Raw genomic sequence first — 22,370 nt, forward strand, 5'->3', positions numbered from 1 at the left:
TCCAATACCAGCTCTGCAACTGATTTAATGAATAAAATAATTTAATTGAATAATTTGGTCTTTCTGTTTCAGTTGCTGTATTTATAGCATCTCACCCCAGGAATAACATATGATGAGGTTGTGTGTGAGTTTTGATTCATGTAAGAACATTCCTTATGTTAAAAAATGGTTAAAATTTATCCATAGATATTACAGGCAATATCATTATATATGAGAACATTTTTGGATGTCAGTGGACTGAGACTTGGGAATACATTCTGAGCTAGAATGGTAAGGAGTTGACAAGTTTCCTGTGGGATATTTTGTCTTTAGTAGGAGAGCCAAGCTCATCTTACTCACACTTTTGATATCAGTGTGACTGATGTAGGATGGGACTGGTGACTTGCAGAGTAAGAGTTGTGAAGTGTTGCCCTATGAGAGCAACTTTCTGCAGGATGCAAAAGAATTCTGTGATTTCTAGCAACACTGGTGGCAGTTATGGGTGAAAAATACTGTCATAGGGCTGGAAAAATGGGAGCATATACTATTCATTTTTACTTACAAAGATTTTTTTTAAAGTTAATATCCATTATTTCTAACAAGAGATAACATTCCATAGTTCTTTGCTTTAAAAATAGATTTGTAGGGGAAATGGGAATAGTCAAGTTTTCCATGTTCACCAGACTAAACCTATCTGCCTAATTGCATACCACAGCATCCAAACTGTGGAATTGATAAAAAAGCGCCCCCAAACAAACAACAAAATTCTCTTTGCAACTAGCTCATCCTGAGGCATTTAAAATGTATCTTTGTAGAGTCTAGTAAAGCAAACACTTCAGCCGGTTAGTAATTACCATGAGTAATTAACTGTTAACAGTGTTCTCAGGAAAAGTGTGACATTTTGTTAATGTTCTACAGGACCATATAAATATAACCAAGGGAGAAGTTTGTTGTGAGCATCACAAAGATAGCTGACACAGAAGAACTAGGGGAGATTGTAATGTGGGAGAAAGGAAGGAAGATTAATTACTGATACATTTCCTGGCATTCACCTTTATGGTCTCAAATCTTGTGGTAGCATCTCTCCTCCAACCCATGAAGAAATATAGGGGTCTGACTCCAGTATATTTAGTGAGTTTGTAACAAAGATGTGTTCTGTAGATAGCATTTTTTGCTAAAAGCAGTGTTTCTCTTGAGTTTTCAGAAGCAATTGCATTTTCCAGGTGGGTGATTTCCATTTCACTCACCCAGCACAGAATTACTATTTTGCTGGCTTAGTGAAAACTCTGTAGTAACTGAAAGTAGTATTCCCATTTTGTTTTTCAGATTCTGACTGGAGCCTTTTTAAAAGGATATTCTTCTGCTAAGAAAAGGGAAATGATTGTAACAAAGTGATACAAATCTCATAGATATAAGTGCCAGGCCACTGTCTGGCTAAGGGTAACAATGCATATTCCCAGCAGGACATTGATTTTATGTGTATTTCAGTCTTGCACTTCTTTTGGGCCAGGGTATCACCTCTCCAGGGAGGTCTGCCTAGTATTTGAAGAAGCTTTAAAGAGGGAGAGAAAATAATACGCATATCCTGGGAGAGAAGTGGGAAGAGAGAAGAGAGAAAAGCAGCTGACTGGAGAGCGTATGGCAGTAGATAGCATAGGAAGTTGAAACTGGGGAATAACATGGCTCACAGAAAAAGCCTTTGCTTTCAAGAGCATCCAAAACACTGCCTCCTTCTCCTCCTCTGTGCCCTTCCCTCTCCTGGCCCAGGGTGAGCCACGCTGCTGCCATGGCAGCCTGGTGGTTCTTCCTTTCCTGCCAGAGCCCAGGCTCACCAGTTTGGGCACGGCAGCTGTGGAAGGCAGCTCTGAAGGGCAAGGCTGTAGGGCAAGAGGTGGTTGTCTCAGGAGGTGCCTTAGCAAGCAGAAGATGCAGGTATTAGGGAAATGAAGGGAAGGGCCCGGAGGCAGTGCTTTGATGAGGCTCTGAGGAGTGCAGAGAACCAGCTAGAGGTGCTGGGGGCTCCTGCTGTAACATGGGCAGCAGGATTGCCTGGATGAAGCCTGCACATACACTGCTATGTATTTTTTCATGCAAAGACTTGAGGCAGGGAGAACAGAAGGTGGGCACTGTTCCACTTGAAGAACTGGGGTACAGGCAAGGAAGGGGAGATAGGAATAAACAGGAATGGAACAAAGAAGGATGACAAAAGGACTGTAAATGTGAACAATACTTTTAAAAAACAAACAGGAGTTGGAAAACTTCCCAAAGCTGAACTGGTTGTTACTTAAAGGTTGTATCAACCCTTGAACTTTTTTTCTCTTGCTTTAGCAGCTTGTGAAGATTGTTTTGGGAAGCAAGGCCGGAGGTAAAGAAACTAGCGGTCCACAGTTACCTTAACTGAAAAGTGGAATATATCTCTGGCTAGCTAGGGATGGAAGAATTTCCTGTGTCTTTGCTTCTCCAGAAATTATGTCTGGTCATTTTAAGTACTTTGACATAAAACCTTTCATGTAAGCAATGTGTCCTGCTGCCCAATATTAGCAATGGCTTTGTCTTGATTGCAAGGTTGTCTTTTGTGATATGAAGTGGTTAGGAAATACACCCTCCTTCTTGTGAGGCAGCTCAGTGAACAAATGCAGCTTTTTGGAATACCTGACAAGACCTGCATTTGTGTTACTTAAAACAGATCAAATATCCCTCCCACCTGCCTCAGTGGCCTACTGTGGTGTGGGAGCAACAGTCAGTGGCAGGAGCAGAGGAAAACTTAATGCCCGTGTTTCTGCAAAATCCACATAGTTCTGTGAATCAGTATCATTTAGGGTCCTAAATTACTATTCTGCAGTGGCTATGTTAGAATATTTGCAAGTTCCTCAAAATTCTTCCCTTTTACTGGCATCAGTTTCTTTTGAATTTGCAAATTGCTTTTCTCACCTTCAGTAATCACTTTCTAATACCATCTTTCTCGACTGTGCTTGTGTGAGGATGCAAAGAATCCCTCACTCTTTAGATGTGCTTGTCTAGGCTTGGATAAAATATTAATTTTTGAGAACATGTTAGCTGGCTTCAGCCTAATTATCTAATCCCATGACCATGCTAATGAAATTTGCCTTGTCAGTATCTGAAATTTAGGCTGTGTTAGAGTTCACTCATCAATTGGCAACAAAATAACCACTCTATCATTTCACTGAAGACAAAACTTTACTAGTTTGGGGCAGGTGATAAAAAGAGAAGGGGGAATCTTAATGGGCTCTGCACAGTAGAAAGATAATTATTGGAAACTAACTCTGCCTTCCATGGCCCTCAAATGTGTGTTGTGCCCCCACTTTTGAATCACTTCTGATGTATGTTGCACGCTGTTACACTCTTTGTTCAGACTACTTGCCCAGAAAAAGTCTAGGCACCTCCTTTTTTTACTTGGATCCCTTTTCTCCTTGATTGGTTTTCTCCTTGATTTGAACTGGCCTGGGAAACGGGTCTGACAAGCTCGGAGGAGCACAGCAGGTAAAGAGGCTGATCATGCTGCTGCGAGAAGAGTGGGGAGACCAGGTGACCAGCAGTGGTGAGCTGTGGACTTCATTTCCATTGAACATTTTTGGAAGGTTTAATAAAGCAAAGTTGTTCTGGCAGCAATGGAGTCCACACATGAGTTGATCACTCTATTTTAAGACCTGCTTCTAAACTGAACCCTATTCACATGGGTCATGAAAAGGCAGTAAGCTGAGTTGCTGCTTTGCTTGCTTGGGCATCTTGATTTGGCTTGAATATGTTTTGAGTTCCATTGAACTTTTTCCTTCAGTGGCACAGAAATCAAGGTAACTCCAAATATTATTGAACTGTGGCACCAAAATGAGACATTGCTCACAGTTAATTGGGCAGGTCTGTGACTTTATCTCCTCCCTACTGCTGAAACAGTTAACGGTGTTGACACGTAAATTATCTTTACTGTTGTTTTAATAAAGAGCAGAAATTGTTTCTTCCAAACAGGTACAGTCCACCCAAGGAACCATTACACAGATACCCCAAGACTTGCTCCCAGCTACTTGGTTGCTTAATTACGTGCCCCACCTCTTCCTTATCAGACCAGGAACCCTATTTCATCAGCAGCAAAACTATCACAGACACAACATAGCCAGCAGCGTTCCTTGGATAACTGCAATCCCTTCACTTCACATGCACTGCCAAAACACTGCTGGCCACATCATCGTCAGGGTACTCAGCTCTCACAGTGGACAGAGCAGTGCTAGGCAGAACCTGCCCCTAGCACAGCGCAGATTGCATCAGGGCTGGGATATTTGGACATGGCAGAATTGCCATCTCCATGGCTCACACACTTTCCAGTCGCATTTGTCAGCCCAGCGACCCCAGTAATCAAAACTGACAACAGCAATGGGAAAGAACCTCTGACACTATTTTACTTCTGTATCCATCCCAGTCAGGTGAACAACTACCTGCCTTTGGGCTCCTTCGGTGCTTCTGGAGCCAGTTTGACTGGTTTGGATCTGGCATGGTCTGCCAAAGCCAATAATGCCTGCGGCACCCAGGACAGCCTGTTGTGCCTGTTGGTAGTGCAGAGGGTGCTTTGCTCTTGCTCAGTAGCTTTTCTATTCGGTGCTGGATGATCTTCTTAAGAAGGTTGCTACAGATTTGGATGCCATTGATTGTTTTGTGACTGTTTGGGTGAGTTCTGGAACTGTTTTAAACCTTGGCTTGTTTAAAAATACAAAATGCTTGCATAAATAATGAAGTGGATGGAGAATTTCTGTTTCTTAGAGCTATCTGCTATTATAGACTTAAACACAGAAATCAAATTGCCTGTGTTCTGGCACAATGCAAGAAGATGCTCAAGGATGGGAATATGCTGGGGGGAAGTGAAAAGAACAGTGGGGATTTCTGTAAGGAAAATGTCTGCAAATATCTGTTTAACTGTGGCCTCAGTCAGATGAGCATATCACACTATCTGTGTACCTTTGCTGTGAACCAGAGAAGAGAATAAAGTGCCTTTAGTTGGTTTTCTTTCTTACAGCTTGATTAGGTCCCTTATTCCCATTCCCAGGCACAGCTGTGCACGCTGGCACAAGGGAAAGGGTGCTGTAAGTGAAATGTGGACAGGTATAAACTGTGCGTATGTGTGTGAGGGGGAAATTACGGTGTTCAGCTACACAATAAGCCAGTATTACTGCTGAAACTACAGCCTGAGGCACTACCTCCCCCCAAAACGAAAAGGGGGCAGCTGGAACATTTTTATTGTGCCTGAGTTTGGATATCCACTTTGCAGCATAGCCCCACAAAGTGGCAAAGCTGAAGGAACAGGATGCAGCAGCTTGAGGTTGGGACAAACAGAAGGGGAAAGCTTGGAGTTCCTGCAGCCACAGTGTCTGCACAGGGTACCACAGCCTTAGGACTTCTGGCAAGCTGATGGAGTAATTTATGTGAAGGCTTGGACAGTAACTCAGCACAAATGAAGTTGTAGGTGTAATGATGTTTTGAATCAAAACAAACTAGTTCAAAATTTAAATCAATAACAAGTGCTTAAAGCTATCATTCAGGAGAGAACTACTACTGGCATAATGGTCCACAGTTTTGAAATGCAGATCAGCATCTCTGAAGGCCATTTGTTGGGCTTCCTGTGAAAGTACATGTGGCTTCTGAGATAGGGCTTTGATGCAAAATATGTATCAGCATATTCTTAACTGTAGGTATGTAAAGTCTTGTTTACCTGCATAGCTGAAATGAGACATAGGATGTTGTTTCACAACACTTTTAGCAGACATAAGCCAGCACTGCTGCCCAAAACAGTGCAACAGTGAAGTTAGAAGATCCAGTTGAGCCAAACTAACAGGTCATTGCTGCTGATAGGAGGAGGTTCTTCTGTCCTTCTCCTCAGCCTGTCTCCCTGCTGCTGGCCATGCACTCCTTCCACTTCTTCTGCCCCGGCTCTGTATTCCTCTGATCCTTCAGTGAGCCATTCCAGCTCCAATGCAGTTAAAACACAACAACAGTTGCCCCATGGTTTAATGAGCTGAGTTGGTCACTGCAAGGTCACTTGGACTTTAGGGATGCACAAGCAAGAAGGACCTGGCTCCACAGCTGCAGACAGGTGTAGACGAGAGCGGGAAGGAGGGTGTGGGGCTGATATTTTTGGCAGCAGCAAGCTAGTAAATCAGCTTGGCTGCCTGATGTAGCTGCAAGCAGAGCTAACCCTGCTGCAGTCCCACACAGCTCTTGGTTTTTTATTCCCCCCTACCTCCCTCCTTGTGCCAGCACCAGCACTTGCACAGCCAGCTGATGAACTGTGCCAGGCTCCAAAGCCAAACCAGCCAAACCATTGCTCAGCTCTAAACAAGATCAGCTTCACAGATGAGTGGCAAGGGGGCAGGAAGAGTGGGGCATGGGACTGGAAGGGAAAAGATTCTGGAGTTTTATTTCAGCAGCAGAGGCTGCTTAAGGAATTGGTGAAAGTACATCCCTGCAGGCCTGCTACTGTGGTTAAGTCCTAGAAAATGAGACATAACCGAGTTTCCAGAGCAGATTTGCATGAAGCTCTGAGGGCAAAGGCAGTGGATTCCTCTGTTTCACATTTTGTTCGCTGACTTCTTCCAGAGGGTAACTTGACCCAGTTATCCATCTCAGGCAACCCCAAATTCCTCCTCCTGTTAAAATCACCCTGTGATTTAGTAAGGAGTATGTAAATGAATCACCTTGTCAAACAAGTGGAAAAAAATACACAGCCTTTCACTTTTTGAACAACATCTGACCTGTTTGTTTGCTAGATATTTGTTTTAAAACATTAATAAGTGTTGTTACTGCTGAGACAAACACAATACAATGCCAAAACCTAAACTGGATTCACTGTTGATTTTGCATTTTTAAGTTCCAGTTATCCAGGCTGTCTGTTTTCAGTTCCAAATCATCAAACAACAACCAGATTTAACTTCTCAAAAAATGTTGGATTTACTTGAAAGAACTTAATAGATATTAAGAAGTTGTTGGATGTGTTTTAGCATTGGCTGTAATGGCTGAAGCTTAAAAGCTTGAATTTTAGATTACACAAGTCAAAGGAGCGTAGAGCCAAAAATGGAAAAGCTGGACTGATGCTGTGAGTGTAGCCCGCACACCGACTGCAGGGCTGAATCCACAATCACACTTTTCCTCAAGAATAGCCCTGATAAGCTGCCCCACAGAATGCTCATAATGTGACTGAGGTGGGAGGAGGAATGGTGCAGCAGCTGGGCCCCTGAAAGAAACATCTGTATGGCTATAACCTGCAGGGATGTCCTGGTGGGCTGCAGTGAGAGAGAATAATGGTGATGTGGAGGGTGAGAGGCTACACTGAGGCTGCCACCAAACACCTCCTTCAGGGAAACCTCACTCCAGCTGTGGCCTTGTTTACATGTGTTTAGGGCAACTACTTTTCTATTTGACTGGGAAAAACCCCCTCACTTTTCCACAGTACAGAATCTTTACTGCATTGCTTGCACATTTAAAAAGCTCTTTATTATTTGTTTTATGGCAGTGTTTAGCTGGCTGTTATTAGCTAGGTATGCTATTTTAATGTGCAGGAAATTTCTTTTATCTATTTTCTGTCTATCTACCTATGAAAGTGAATTGAGCTTCTGCTGCCATTCCTGCATGACACTGAAATTTGCTTTCTTGTATACATGTATGCACAAGCAGCTTCAGTGTTCATGGGGAAAAAAGAAGCGTCAAGAAAAATTATGAATAAAACTAATTTTAAAATCTGAATTCACTTTAGACTTGTAATTTTTTTTTTTGAGCTGAAATTATGCTTCTGAGTTCCCTTGCTCTAAGTAATCTGCTCCATTAATTGAATGTGTGTGTTTTCAAATTAATCCTTGGAATGACACACTAGATGAGATCAGAGTATTTTAAAGATGTATTTTATGAGAGTCGGAGCTATACATATCACCAAATGCAAGAAATTATTATAAATCAGTCAAAACTTGGGGCAAGTAAGCCCAAATCCAAAGTTTTCATTCCATGAGCATTCCATTTAGTGTCAGCTTGAGCCAGGTTGGCCATGTATGCAGATTTTTAGCATTCTATAAAATGCTTTTAGGAACAGGCCATCTTTGGGCAAAGTTCATTATCTGGTAAGAAGCAAGAAGAAAATAACTTTTTCACTCCAGAAAGAAATATCAAAAGACAGGACCATATTGCCACATTACTCATGATAGTGATGAACATCATACTTCATGGTATTAGAGCTATTTAAAAAGCATCTCCTTTGAAGCAGCAGCTCTTTTTTCAGTCATCTAAACCAATTTTGTTGCTGCAACCCTTCTTCTGCACTAGTGCTGACATCTGTCTGAGCTGCCCCATTATGCTAGTCCAGCAGAAAGTAAATTCAATAGTTTTCTGCCACATAAGGAGTATCTCTATTACTACTAACATCTGCCACCACTACACTTGCTTACCTTGTGTCTACAATCCCCTTCTCTATTCTTCTTGCTATATGAAAATGTTATTTGGACAAGGGAGAACAGTTTTAAACTAAACGAAGAGAGATTTAAATTAGATGTTAGGAAGAAATTCTTTACTGTGAGGATGGTGAGGCACTGGCACAGGTTTCTGAGAGCTGTGGATGCCCCATCCCTGGAAGTGCTCAAGGACAGGTTGGATGGGGCCCTGAGCAGCTTCATCCAGTGGGAGGTGTCCTTGCCCATGGCAGGGGGTTTGGAATGAGGTGATCTTTAAAGTCTCTTCCAACCCAAGCCTTTCAATGATTCTGTGATTTCTATGATTCTATTATTTCATTTCTGTAACGTTCAAGTTATATTGATGGCTCTCCAGAGGAAATCACACAGCATTTCTTCATCTTGCCTAATGACTATAAATTAAAATTGACTTTTTTTGCTTATGTTTGTTCACGCATATATTTGTTTGATATTGGTTACCTATTTATGGCTTTATGTCCTTAAATTTCTTAGTAAATTCAAATTGCATCAATTTGCACTGCCCATTTGAAATTTCACCTTTTATTTTTAAACCTGAAAGTAGTTTTATACTATAATAAAGATAAAAAAGAATACAGATTCTTTTATTAATTAAAAGTTCCACTATTCAAAATGAGGGCAAGTGTTAATGCACTTTTATTTGGTTGAGCTTTTTTATACTCACTCAGAACATAATTTAAGAACAACTCCCATATTTTACAAGCATGGGGCAATAACATACAAATACCCCACTGACACCTGAAAATTTAGAACCATATTATTCAAGACTGTTATACTTCAGGGATTTTAGTACTTTGTGTCATGCATGCTGCTGAAATAAAGGCATGTTACACCTATGCAATTTCACCACCTTGTCATTTAGACTGGACCATAACATAACCTGAGATGATGCAGGCAGGGAAAATACAACATACCACTCATTTCACTAACTCACATGCAACATGCTGAAAAATGTTGTTACTCCTTGTGAATAACCCTGTCATATCCAGTTCCACTAAGGCTTCACAGCTTAGTCCTTGGAAGTTGCTAGTGGGGTTGAAAATGATGAAGAATGATGAAAATACCATATGAACTAAACTGTGAATCTCTCTGTCCTCTCTCAGTCTGTTCCCACTGTCTTTTTCCCTCACACATGGTGTTGTAAGGCAATTAATATAAATTGAGATTATTCATTTTGCTCATCCCAGAAGTATGAAGTTTCATGTATGTACGCCAAAGTTATTGTCTCATATATACTGTAGTTCATGTTTATCCATGTTTGGAAGTTTCAGAGAGCTCATCAGAGGAAAATAGACACAGTTTTTCCATTTCACAATGGAGCAGACACAACATTAGTCCAATATTCTACCTGCGTCCCATTGTAATATCTTTCTTAGTTTAAAGACTCTAAGTCCCTCTGGGAGTGTCACAAATCCATATAATGTCCCTTTGTGCTAGATTTTTGTGTTTCTATCTCTGATTTAGTAGACAGATGTGAAAAAGCGTATGATGCCAGATAACTCCCTAGTAACCACACAGCTGCAGATGTTGAAGAGAGCAAGTTGTTCTGGCTAAGGTCAATATTAATTTGTGCTCAAAACTTTCCATCCAGACACACCATTTTATGATGGCATAATATATCTTACTGTTATTTTGGACTGATCCCTCCCACATTGATCAAACTGTTTCCCCATCTGTGGCCTCTTCTAGCATAAAATTGCTTTTCCTGGGCAAGGAGAGTAATCTTAATTCACAGACAAAAGCAAGACTGGGTTAAAAAAGTCTTGAGAGAGCAGAATTTCAAGACTTTATGACTTTTTATATCTGTGAGAGTTTGCAAAACCAGTTTCCTCTCCACCTTCATCTTGTTATTTCTGCTTGGAAGGGCAAAACAATCAACAGAAAATAAGTTTTAGTTTTCTTTTGTCACTGGCCAAATTCTGAATGCTCACATCTCTTTTTCCTTTCCCTTTGATCCATTTTAAAATTCTTACCAAATTCCCATTCTGTTATGACCCCAGGTTTGGCAGAACTACATGTTGAACTCTGTTTAATATAAACAGATAGTACAAAATAAAAGATCTGCTTTGCAGTCAATTGGCATTAGCTAGTGGTCATTCACAGTAGGGTAATGTGGTTGCATAATGCTTTAAAATTTGGGGTGGGCTGGGTAACCATGCACTTTTAAAAGCTATTTTTAGCTATAAACTTATCTCGTTTAGCTTGGACAACTGCCTTTCCCATAAAAGAAAAAGCTAGTTTTAAATTTTTAAAGTATATTTTAAAAGATTCTATGTTAGTGAAGGTCATTCAAAAGTCCCTTCTGGCATCCTTCTGAGTTTAGTAGGCGTCTTCCCACCTTTGTCAAATATCACTGGATGTTGAAAAAGCACAAGCATCCCACTCTCAGTGGGAAGGCTTCAAACACAACACAGAATGTTGCAGGCATTTGCCTTTTTGCTGTCCACCAGCCAGCAAACTTACAGAGCTGCCCTAACTTGGCACTTTTAGCAGTTCTTACTAGTTCCAGCTCAGGATCATGGTCATGAAGCTGAAGGGCTTCAGCTCAGCTTGGAGCATGGAGTAGGAGCAATTTTCATCTGCACAAAACAGGTTGTTTAGCTGCACCTACAAAAGATCACCCTACATACACATTGTCCAATGCTGAATGGATCTATCAGATTAGGCCAGTATCCCAGCAAATGATCTACTGGCTGTGGGAGCAGAGCAAGAGGAATTAATCTGGAAAGGAATTGATTCAGGTTTGAAAAAGAGTAACAAAAGAAATGTCATAACCTACTGAAGCAGGCTGAAAATGGCACCGGAAGTACAGTTCTCCTTGCCATTATCATGCCTTGAGACAAATACCTGTCTTGTAACATTTGCCCTAAATCTTTCCTCACATGGCACATAAACACCACGCTCCTCACAGAGAATCTCAGTATTGGCCCATGATCACGACTTGGGGAGAGACTTTTAATAGGACCTCTAGCAACAGGACAAGGGGTAAAGGTCTTAAACTAAAAAAGGGTAGGTTCAGAGTAGATACAAGGAAGACATATTTGTGAGGGTAGTACAACACTGGAAAGGATTGCCCAGAGAGCTGGTGGAGGCCCCATCCCTGGAAACATTCAAGGTCAGGTTGGATGAGGCTCTCTACAGCCTGGTTGAAGATGTCCCTGCTCACTGCTGGGGGGTTGGAGTAGGCGGCCTTTAAAGACTCCTTCCAACCCAATCCGTTCTGTGACTCTATGACTTGTGTCACAACACACACTATTGTGGTGTTCATGCCTGGTTTTGGAAACAGCTATTTTGTTTCTGCTACTTACGAATTTTGCCTGCAGGTTTTCCTCCACGTGCAACAAAGGTTCAGTGTTTGCATTTAAGGCAGTGCCAGAGGATTATTTTTCTTCCTTGTAGCCACTTGCACTGGAAGCAAAAAGACAAAGTCAGAGGAACAAATGTGTAGAGAAAAACAAAACAAAACAAAACAGTCTTGTTTTTGCAAAATTCAGATCTGGGGGCAAAATATGAGTAGACTGCTATTGTTTGTAATTCAATGGCCAGGGATCTGGCCAAAGCATGGTTCCCCCTCAGCTAGTGTGCCTGTGTTTCTCCCCCTGTGGTGAAAGGCAAAGTGGGAACCTGATGAATCCATCTGTCTCACTCCGAGATAAGGCTGTAATGTAGCTGGGTTGCACATCCAGGAGTTTGGGAGCATTCTGGATGCTTAAGTTAAGGTATATTTACTGTGATCTTTAGTAACAATAAACTACCATGTTAACTGATTGGGTTTAGTGTGGTTGTAACCTTTTGCATTCTTTGGACTTTGCTGTTTATCTGGTATTTGTGCTATCAGATACACATTTAAGACACTCCCTAGATCCTGGTTTTGTTAGTGTGTCTTTGCTGCTTATGCCAGCGGTGTGTTCTATTCTGAGAGGTGTTACTTTGTCAATATACACTGCCCCTTAAAATCACTCTTATTTATTGCCTACAGCACACATCTCGAGCAATTTGCAGATGATCTCTTGGAAATGCTGCCAAAATTCCAGGAAGGCTTCATGATGGTTCCCTTTACTTGCTGGATAGAGTGTTTAATGGCGAGCTCATTTCATACATGCTTGCCATGTTTGTTCAGCTGTGCACCTGCTTTGGAAAGAAATTTTCAGTGGAGCCTGGTGCTGCTTTCACAAGGCAGAGCAGGCTAACCCCAGGCGCAGGATTGCACCAGGCAGCAGAAATTCCAGTTACCAGGTTTTGCAGATGCCAGATCCTAAGCTGCAGCTCTCCAGCACTAAGCTGCAGCGTGCCATGGATCTCATGCCAGAATCAAGGTTGCCTGTCCGTAGTATAGACATGTCTTTCATGTTTGAAATTATGTCTAAGGAAGAACCGGAGATAAGACAGATATTGGCAAAGGGAGAGAGGAGAAAGGAATTTCTACATTTATTAGTCATGTTATTGAAGAAAGAGGGAAGATTTTTATCATGCCTGTCTTGCTGAAAGCAAGGCTCTGGGTTCACAAGATCTGCTGGTTAGAGTGTGTAACCGAGTCTACTTTCCTACAGGTTGATGCTAGAAGGTTACCGCTGCTTTCCTCACAAAAGGGGAAAAAAGTTCTGTCAGCAGGGTGTGTACTGCATGTGTGCCTCTGTAGGCATGGCCAGTAGGTGAGAATTAAGCTGGCCTTTTTTCTAACCTTACTAAAATGTGTGTGTGGTGGGGGGGAACATGGGACTAATCCCCACAGGGATGGAAGGAGAGCTATGGAATGCCCACTGCTGGCCCAGCCAGATGAAGGGGCTGAAGTCCTCCCAGCTACCCACTGCTTGGTAAACAGGTGCCTGCTGATCAAAGCACTTATCACAAATAAAATAAAGACTAATGGTGTGAAGAGAACTACAGCATTCCTACCCACGGAAATCCCTTTAACGGACAAAAAAAAAAAGACTAACTAACTAATGGGTTTTGCTGTTTCACTGGTGAGAGGAGCATGGTCCCTTTAAAAGCCTTGGCCTCCTTTTCTAAACGCTGTTGCTGAGCTGTGCCCCACCCCTGCATAAGCAACACCTGCATACCTGCAGGGTACTGTCTTCTTGATAGGTTGTACACCTTAATAATATGTGGTGGTGGAGTGGTCTAGGTTTGGGATGTTTCTCTATCCAGTCTATTAATGGAAGGACGCTGAGGTAGCATCTCCCAGATCCCCAGTGATGTAATAACATACAGTGCTCCTAATATCCTTTTTAGAGCATTTATGTTATTGGCAGCCACCGAGCTGAGGAGTTTTAAAAGGAAAAAAAAGGCACAAAAAGGCACCTCCCTCCAAGATAAACTCAAATGGCAAATCCTAGCAAGCAGAACACAAAACAATTCCAGATGATGTGGGAGTTGTGCACCACAGTTTTCTCAGCAAACCAATAGTGTTGCAGTTTCTCAGTGTTGACTGACTGCTTATGACATATGTTAAGCTGAACTGGGGTATGTGCAATTGCTCTGGATACAGAAATGCATAACATGTCCAGGAATGCTCAAAGCACAGAGCCTATGTGGTCTGAGGAAGCCTGATGGATTTTAAGGAGAGATGAGGCATTTGGGAGTGATAGAATATTCAAGGCTTCCAGAAATCCTTCTGCAGCACACTGTGTATACATGGATTGCTCTGAGAAGAAAAGCTAACTTGCAGAACAAATGTAAATGGAGTAAATAAGATACTTTTTTGACGGAATTAATGAGGTCTTCATTGTGTGGGAAGGAGGGAGAGAAAGAACAAAATTTTAGGGATGAGATCAGGGAGGTAAATACACAGAGAAAAATAGCTCCAGAGCATAAACACAATGTAAGCTGCAGAAAGAGACACAGAAGAAACAAATATTTGGCTTACTGGGTTAGGACAACAGGAGCCAGGGAGATGGTTGGCAGGGTAAAAATTAAGCCATGTGCATGCCCACTAGAAAGAGCTGCACAAATATCAGCCATGCTGCCCAGGACCAAAGAGCAAGTGCAGTGTTTCAGTGCATGTTTGTACAGTGTATAACACATGCAATTTCACTCCTGATTACTAGTAAAAGACAGTGTATACACAATCAAGAATTATCACATAAAAGCCTCAGTAGGAAACACAAGACAAGGGGTTGGCAAACCACTGGCTGACCTAGTCTGTCACTCCTTGTTTTGTTCCCAGTTACTCATTGTAGAACTAATTAGTGGCAAATTGCAGAACTGAGGTCATTAAGACTTAGAACTCCTTGCATCTTCTCCACCTAATTTTAAAACCAACTAGAGTGCTTGGGTATGTTTCCTTTTTGTAGGTAATGCCACTGCATTCAACCCCCTGTCACCCTTTATTTTGGCATTTGCACATGGTCACTGCCATTCATAGGGCTTCTCTAGACACAGAACACTGGCCGGAGATCTCCCAGTGTAGAGACAGGGATGTTCTGTCCTCCGGACCATAGTCATTCCCTGGAGTAGGTGGGAGCAGTACCCAGATTCTGCCCCACATGGTTCACATCTAAAGGACCTTACTTGGCTGTCGGAAAACTGAGCTGTGCTAGGAAAAGCTTCCAGGATGACAGACAGCTCTGGAAAATCCAAGCAGCTTTAAAGAGAAACACACTGCATTCAGCTGTCTCCGTACTGATAATGAGCATTTACAATCCCGAGATCCTGACAACTGCACCATGCAGGGGTAATTGTCTGTTATAAATGGCACTGGAGTAAGGAAGAGACCAGTGATCTGTCCTTAACATGATTATACACCACAAACCAACAATAAGGCAGGCATTGCTCCTCTGATTCACTTTCAGCAAAGATGAATGACCATAAGGCAAAGAAAAACAAAAATCAAAACAATGCACATAATATTTGGATGCTTCTCAGCCTAAAGAAATCTAGAAATTAATTCCTTTGTAGACTGATAAACTGATACATCTGAGCAATGCAATCATAGAGAGAATGCAAGCTTTATAAATTCATTTTGGCCTTAGCATTCACTCTGCAGCATCCTGCACCACACAGCATGCAGGAGGTGTTCTGCTGAGAGGGCAACTGGACAGCAGAGCGAGTCCTGACCACTTGAAATTACCAAAATCCATGAGGATCATATTTCTGTTTAGGCCATCATTTAATTTCAATGTCCTGGCTAAATTTCAGTTTGATTAATTACATTCTGACTACTTAATTTCTCAAGCAACATACTTGTCATCATCTTTCATTATTTGGAGATAAAAATGTGCATGGTTTTTTCAGTATAATAGTTACCCATAAAGTTCTACTATTATACTGTATTTTTCAGACAAAGAAAAATATACAGAATTGTAACCAAGGAGCTTAAAATCATCATAAAAATGAAACCACATTAGACCAGCGTCTGGGCAAATGAGTTGAGGTAAAGATTTTTAGGTGGGAGTGTGAATGGATGGGAAATGTGAATGTAAAGGAAAAGGAATGTATCTCTAAAGGGACAGATTACATAATTTGCTTTATTTTGCATGTGTCTTGCTCAAAAGTTCTCATGGTGTTTGCAGTCTTAGAGGAATTTAAATTTCTTGGGTTTGGTGCCCTAGTATTGAAAAGCTTTAAAATGGGATCTTGCAGAGAAAAGGCTAGCAGGTTGTACTAGGCTCATAGAAACCAAACAAGCTCCTTTTCTCCATTTATGTTGCCTCTGAAAATGTCATGTCCACAAGCAAAGACAAGAATGATTTATTTAATTAATCATAAGGCATGACTGTAATTTTATTTCCTGTCTGAAAAATGAGAAATGTGGTTCCAGCAGTACAGTGCCCCTTCTGCATAACAGACCACGGACCTGTTTGGGTACCTCAGACGTCTGGGAATCTAGCCTAAAATCGGGACCATGCCTTAGGAGCTCTGTCAGATGAATCCTCAGTCCAAATCCTAAACTGTTTCTTGCAGTATCCGTGTTTTCCCTAGAGTGTATCTCATCTGAACACTGACCAACCTTGACCTATTTTGTGCAAGATTTGATTAGATCACAGTGCAAGCCTGCCTAACTGCAGGCCATAAATTGCAATCCTCCATCTGGTTGCTCTTTGACAAGTGAATGTGGTCCATCAGCACTGTCTCCCAGGTGCTGCCAGCTTGGGCACAGGAGCAGGGTGGAGTAGCTGTAGGGTCCCCCAAGATGTAGGGTTCATGTTCTGTGCAACTAGACACTGTAGCAGCTGGACCAGCTGTGCACTGACTGTGAGGCCTCTTCGACTGCAGGTTTTCAGAGAGAATAAGGCAGCATTGCTACGTGCAGTTTTCTTCTGGGGCCTTCTGTAGAGATGTCCATACTGAACGTTTGATCCTTGTCTGTAAATACGATACCTTTAGACATCCAGATAAAATGCTTTACACTGAAAGCTACTTGTTGACTGAAGAGGCAAATGTGTTTGTATTTATCTTTTTTTTCATTTTCACTCCCATTCTAAAGAGCCACTGACTGGGGTATTTAAAGCCATGTAGTCCTTTCCCTTCTCTCTGACACCTCCGACAATAGCAGGATCTCTGTCTGTGCACAGGGTGCTTGGGTCCTTTAAACTATATTATTAGTGGACTGAGATCATCACTTGTAATTCAGGTTGCCCAGTACTTTCCCCATTGAGACTATATTGATTTTATGTGTTTAGAACACCATCAGATGTTAATTGTCCTTGGTGTGTGCTTTGGGCAGAGTATATGTAGAAAATGTCAGTGAAACAGCTTAAGTATATCTGAAAACAGGATAAAAATTAATGCATTTATTTGTCAGGGCTGAAAATACTAGAGATTTTTTTTTGAGATGCTCTAGTGGTCCTGTTCACTCAAGAAGAGAGTTTAAATTTGGCAGGGAAAGGAAAGATGAATTTTGTGTGGAGAAATGAGCTGTGAGTTGCAAGCCAGTCTTAGTTTTACAACTAAATATTGCAAAACCAGTGTTCATAATGGCTAGCTCCAGCATGAACCTAGGGAGAAAACAAAATAACTCCCCATTATTTGAGCACTATTTGTTCTGTTCACTGAATAAGGCAGGGTCTTTAGGAAGGAACATGTATGAGCACTCAATTAAAGACAGGTACCAGGATGCACTCAAACTGAGTGCTTAACTAAGATTATACTAGCAACACTAATTTTGATTGGTTGCAACTTTCAAATGTTTAATTTAATTTTAAAAAAAAATTTTTACTTATAGAGAGGATTTACCGATGTGATTTGTGCAACATTGTATGAAATGTGGAGGGTTTTTATTTAAATGCTGCTCGAGCCTCTTTGTTAAAAATTTGACTATTCTGGGTCAAGCAAGAAAAGAGTGGCATTTAAAATTGGTCTAAAAGCTTTTGTCATGTGGGCAACCTTTTCCAACACTTTGTGGGACTGCCCGGTTCCCTGAAACCTACAAGGTAATTTCCTCCTCAACGTGCAAACGGAAACTAATGTAACACACATACATTCATTGTCCGGGCTGTCTGCTATTGAGGACTCACTACGAGCCCATTGCCTTGTGATGACTAATTAAACACTGATTTACTTACTCTCCAAAGTTCAGTTTCTTCCACGCCTTAAGCAAAGAGCAAAGGAAAACTCTGGAGAATACGGGAAAGAAAAAAACCCGTGGGAATGCAGGCATACCCAGTGCTGAGCTATCAGCTTCTTTTAAGTCAGATGAGAATCACTCTGTCTTTTGAAGAGTCAATTAAGAATTTTTGGTGGGATCCTTGCAATTCTTTGGTCTCTGGTTGGTTCATGAACAGCAGAAGAGCAACAGGCTTTTTTCTTTTTACCATGCAGTGTAATGTCCAACAGCTGCCTTTTCTAATATGCAGTGATCACATCAGCTCACTGAATTTCTCAGTCCAGTCACACATTCTCCATGTGTTCTGTTACTCACCAGTGAGTCCTGTTTGTATGGTTAGTGCAGTTCTAAAACCACCTTTGCGGTTATGCTCAAAATTAAAGCATTTTTCCTTGGTTAAAACAAAGCTTGCTTAGTCTATCACCATTTCATAACCACCTTAAACTGGCTAAAGTCAACAACACAATAAAAAAGATAAGTTTCACCCTTCCTCCTACCTCAGTCCTGCCCCTGAGCAAGAGCAGCACAAGGATTTGGACAACCACACAGTGAGCCAGATCAGGAAACTGATCCAAATTAAAAACGAGCTTGGCCCCTGAAACATTTGCTCTCCCCAGCCATCTGAGTTCTCTAGGCCTGTTCAGCTCGCAGCTGCACAACAACTGTGCCAGCACAGAGCGGCTGGGTGACACGGGGTTAGGGCTGAGCAGCCCTTGCGTAGGAGGGAGGGTGGGACTGTTTCACACCGACTTATTCAGCCAAGAGTGACACTGAGCTCAGGCAACCTGACTTAGAATTCAGAACCTTTTCCTTTTATGTTTTTTATCATTATATAAAATGGGCCGAGTATACAAAATATCAACCAAATGTAGTAGTAAAGGGATGCATTTAGATGCAGTATATGTCATTTTGTTAGTCTTCCAATGGTGTAATATAGTCATCTCCTCTTTGGGTATAAATGAGATAGACCCCTCTGTTGAGACAATTACCATGGTGTTTCCAGCCTTTGCACATTGCCACAAGCAGTCCTGCTCCAAGGCTCTTTATCCCATGGGTGCTAGTGCAGCTGTGTGACCATGGCAGTCCCTAGTCCTGCCAGCAAGCTGTGGCACACAGCCACTCGCACAGCCCAGGCATTTGGGCACTGCTTGTGCAGCCACGGCAACCAAGGGACCAAGAAGTAACACCTCAGGATTGCCAAACCACCTTTGATTTCTTTTCTCATAGAGTTATTAGCTTTAATTTTGCCTCTGCCACCTGTCTGAATAAATTTTAATATATCATTCTCCGGTGGTTTTCGCAACAAGATGTAACTGGGACAAGGACTGTAAGAACTTGAAAACAGTCATTAAAGTGGGAGATAAGATTAATCTTAGCGGTGTCTTCCAAGAAACCAGCAATAGAGCTAGGTTATTCCAGTTATGTAAATCTTTTTAAGCTGAATGACTGAAGAGAAATTTAATTTTCAAAGAACCGATAATGTTTGATTACACCGAGTCCATTATCGCTTGCTGAGGTGACAGGCAGGAGAAAGTGAAACTACCTTCAAAAGCTTCTACATGGATGCAGACAAGATCCAAAGGGAGAATTTAATTCTCTAGAAAGTACAATACTGGTGCAGTACAGGGGGCAGGAATACTGTGCTTCCTGGAAGCATGTGATGAGCTGTCAGAACAGAAGGCAATCTCCCTTCTTTACCAGAAATGTAACATTGCTGGAGCAAAGTCCTTACATCAGAGTCTATTGAGAAAACAACCAGTAAAGGAGATAAGGGAGTGCCCTGCTTAATACTTTCTTTCAGCCCAAACCTTTTGGAATAGTAACTTTTAATAAAGATCTTGGCAGCTTTAGCTGGGTACATTAATTTTAAGAAAGTAATGAATTTTGGTCTGATTCCCATAATCTCAGCAGTGGAAAAGACGAATGACTACTCAATCTGATCAAAGACCTTTCTGGTATCTGCAGATAGATTTATGGCAGAAGCCTTATTTAATATAACAGAGGGAAACACATGTAATAACCTTGTAAAATTATCAAGTTCTACATTTATTCTATATGAATCCCACTTAATCATGGTGGGCCAGTTTAGGAAGAACTTCTAAGAGTGAAATGGATTCTTTGTTCTTTTGCCTATGACAGTGAGTCAGAACACTGAGGCAGGTCCCAAGTAGATATCTGACTCTACAAACTCATGCAGGAGTACACTTCATTCCAGAAAATGGCCAGACACCTCAAAGCAGGACTATAGAGAGCCCTCATGTCACAATTAGTCTTCAAGGCCTTTCCCAATTTAGTTCCTTTTTTCCTGTGCTTGTACTGTGGCTAGACAGGACCTTGTATCCAGATGGGCTTTGAAAACCATATGTAGCACTGCACAGTTATGATGACCTCCTATAAACGCTCCCTACCTTCTTCCCTATGCTGTCTTCTGCCTGAGGCACCTTTCCCAAACAGATTTGTGTAGTTGCTAAGCAGTCTGGATATCCTATGTTAATAATGCTGAGGTGGGAGGCTTGTTTAATACCTCACCTACTCAAAGATGAAGCAGACAAGCCATGAAGGACAGAGGGTGATAAATTTTACCAGCCAGACCAAGAAAGAAGGAAATAATGAAATCCAGTATCCTTAAAAAGCTATTATTCTTGTTGAGAGAACTGCCTCTTCTCTCTGAAAATATTGTTGGTATTTTCCCATGCTAGGGCAACAGTGTAATGGCTGAAAAGAAAATTATTCCAGTGATTTTAATGTAAATAATAACCTGGGTGTTTGATATAATTTAATTATTTAATTATCCATGAAACTCTTAATTTCTGGCAGAACCCTGGTGTACATGAAGGTGAAGCAAAGTTACTGACTTTGGAGCTAAACTGTCTCCAGAAGACACTCTGCATCGCTGGTTAAGCCAGATGAAGCCTGGCTGAAGTTAACAAGAAATACCAAATCATAATCTACATACACACTTGGATTTTAGAGGAAGATCGAAAGCTAATAGTTGTTGTAGCCACAGTATTGGTAATAGTAGTATTTCTTAAATACTCATTACATAATAGTATAAAATATGCAGCATAATGAATGTCTTTTAGCACTCAGCCTTCTGATAATCTGTTTCCGAGACACAGATTTTAAAGGTGCTTGGTGAGATGTTAGAAAGTGTCTCTGAGATTAAAGTTTCCTTTGAGAATCATATTAGAAGTTGATCTGCATAAGTGCCCCAACTCCATTAAAATTCAGGTTCACATGCCTTATGACTGATGGTGTCATCAGATTGTGCACCTACTCTGATGAAAAGCGAGGCTGTTTACAGAAGGAATGATTCTTCTCCTTCTTCATTGCCCCAGCCTCATGGCCTGTTTTCCTTACGCCAGTTTCAATGATCATATAGCTGTAGAGCAAAAAGAGAAAAAACCCATTCTCTGTCGCCTCTTGAGATAGCACAGTTATTCAGCCCAGTGCAGAAGAACATCAAGATTGATACCCAGATGTACATACCCCTCTGATTGCCTTTTTTCAGTTTTGTAATGTTATTCAGAAAAGCCAGGAAGAAGTTAATGATTCAGGGTATTAAAGTAGCCAATGGAGTTAGAAGTGGTGAGTGTGCAATAGGACACTGCTGATACTGCTCACCCACAGAGTAATGGGTTTGGACAGTCAACTCCGACTGGACATCCTAAAGCAGGGAGCAGACTTGAAGTTTGACTCAGCTGTGTGCCAGAACAGCACAGCCAGGGAAGCCTCGAGGCAGATCTGACCAGGGCACACTGTTTCTGCTTGTCCCCATGCCTTCTCACACCACTGGTCTGTCTGAAGCCAGGTCTAACCGGCCCTCTCCAGGATAACCACTCTGGTTATTAAACATCAGCAGAAGACTCTCCTAGGCTGTTTTATAGCCCTTTTTAGGAAAAGGAGCATATTAATGTGATCCTCCCCAAGCCTCAATGTAAGTAGAAAGTAATTTAATTCTCTCATGCCAAAGCCAACCAACCAGTCAACTCTAACAGCAACAAAAGCAGTAAAACCGTGGTTTTAACAAGACACCTGACAAACTGCAGTGCTTCCCTAATTATCTCCTTGTCATATCTGTTTAGCGTGAATCATGAATTGATACTCGAGCAACCAGGATCCAGTGGATGGAGCTTGTGCCCGCCAAGTCAGCATGCAGAGCAGAGCAGAGCTCAGGCACGCATAAGGCCTTTTCCGTGTATTTCTCTGTGTGAGACTGGATCACGGAGACTGCCAAGTTTTTGGGGCAGATACTTCTGCTGCATCCACCACTCTTGATCCAGGACACTTGGCTCCGGATTAAGCACTACCTCAGTACAAAAACCACTATCAGTTTCGTGTTTCTCCTGTACCTTGCTTGCAAATCTCTTCAT

The 22,370-nt window shown here is 41.6% G+C and overlaps 1 protein-coding gene across 1 annotated transcript in view; it reads left to right on the plus strand.

Moving 5' to 3' along the window:
* The first annotated feature begins 4,632 nt into the window (after nucleotides 1-4,632).
* Nucleotides 4,633-22,370, plus strand: part of SMAD1 (SMAD family member 1) — a 64,375-nt gene continuing 46,637 nt past the window's right edge. Inside the window, exon 1 of the mRNA XM_042049710.1 lies at nucleotides 4,633-4,656. The gene's annotated coding sequence lies outside the window, so the exon portion shown is untranslated. The remainder of the gene's footprint in view (nucleotides 4,657-22,370) is intronic.

Source organism: Corvus kubaryi, unplaced genomic scaffold (assembly GCF_017639235.1).
Source record: "Corvus kubaryi isolate FWS band 111438036 unplaced genomic scaffold, C.kubaryi_AGA036_p1.0 71, whole genome shotgun sequence".
Taxonomy (NCBI): domain Eukaryota; kingdom Metazoa; phylum Chordata; class Aves; order Passeriformes; family Corvidae; genus Corvus; species Corvus kubaryi.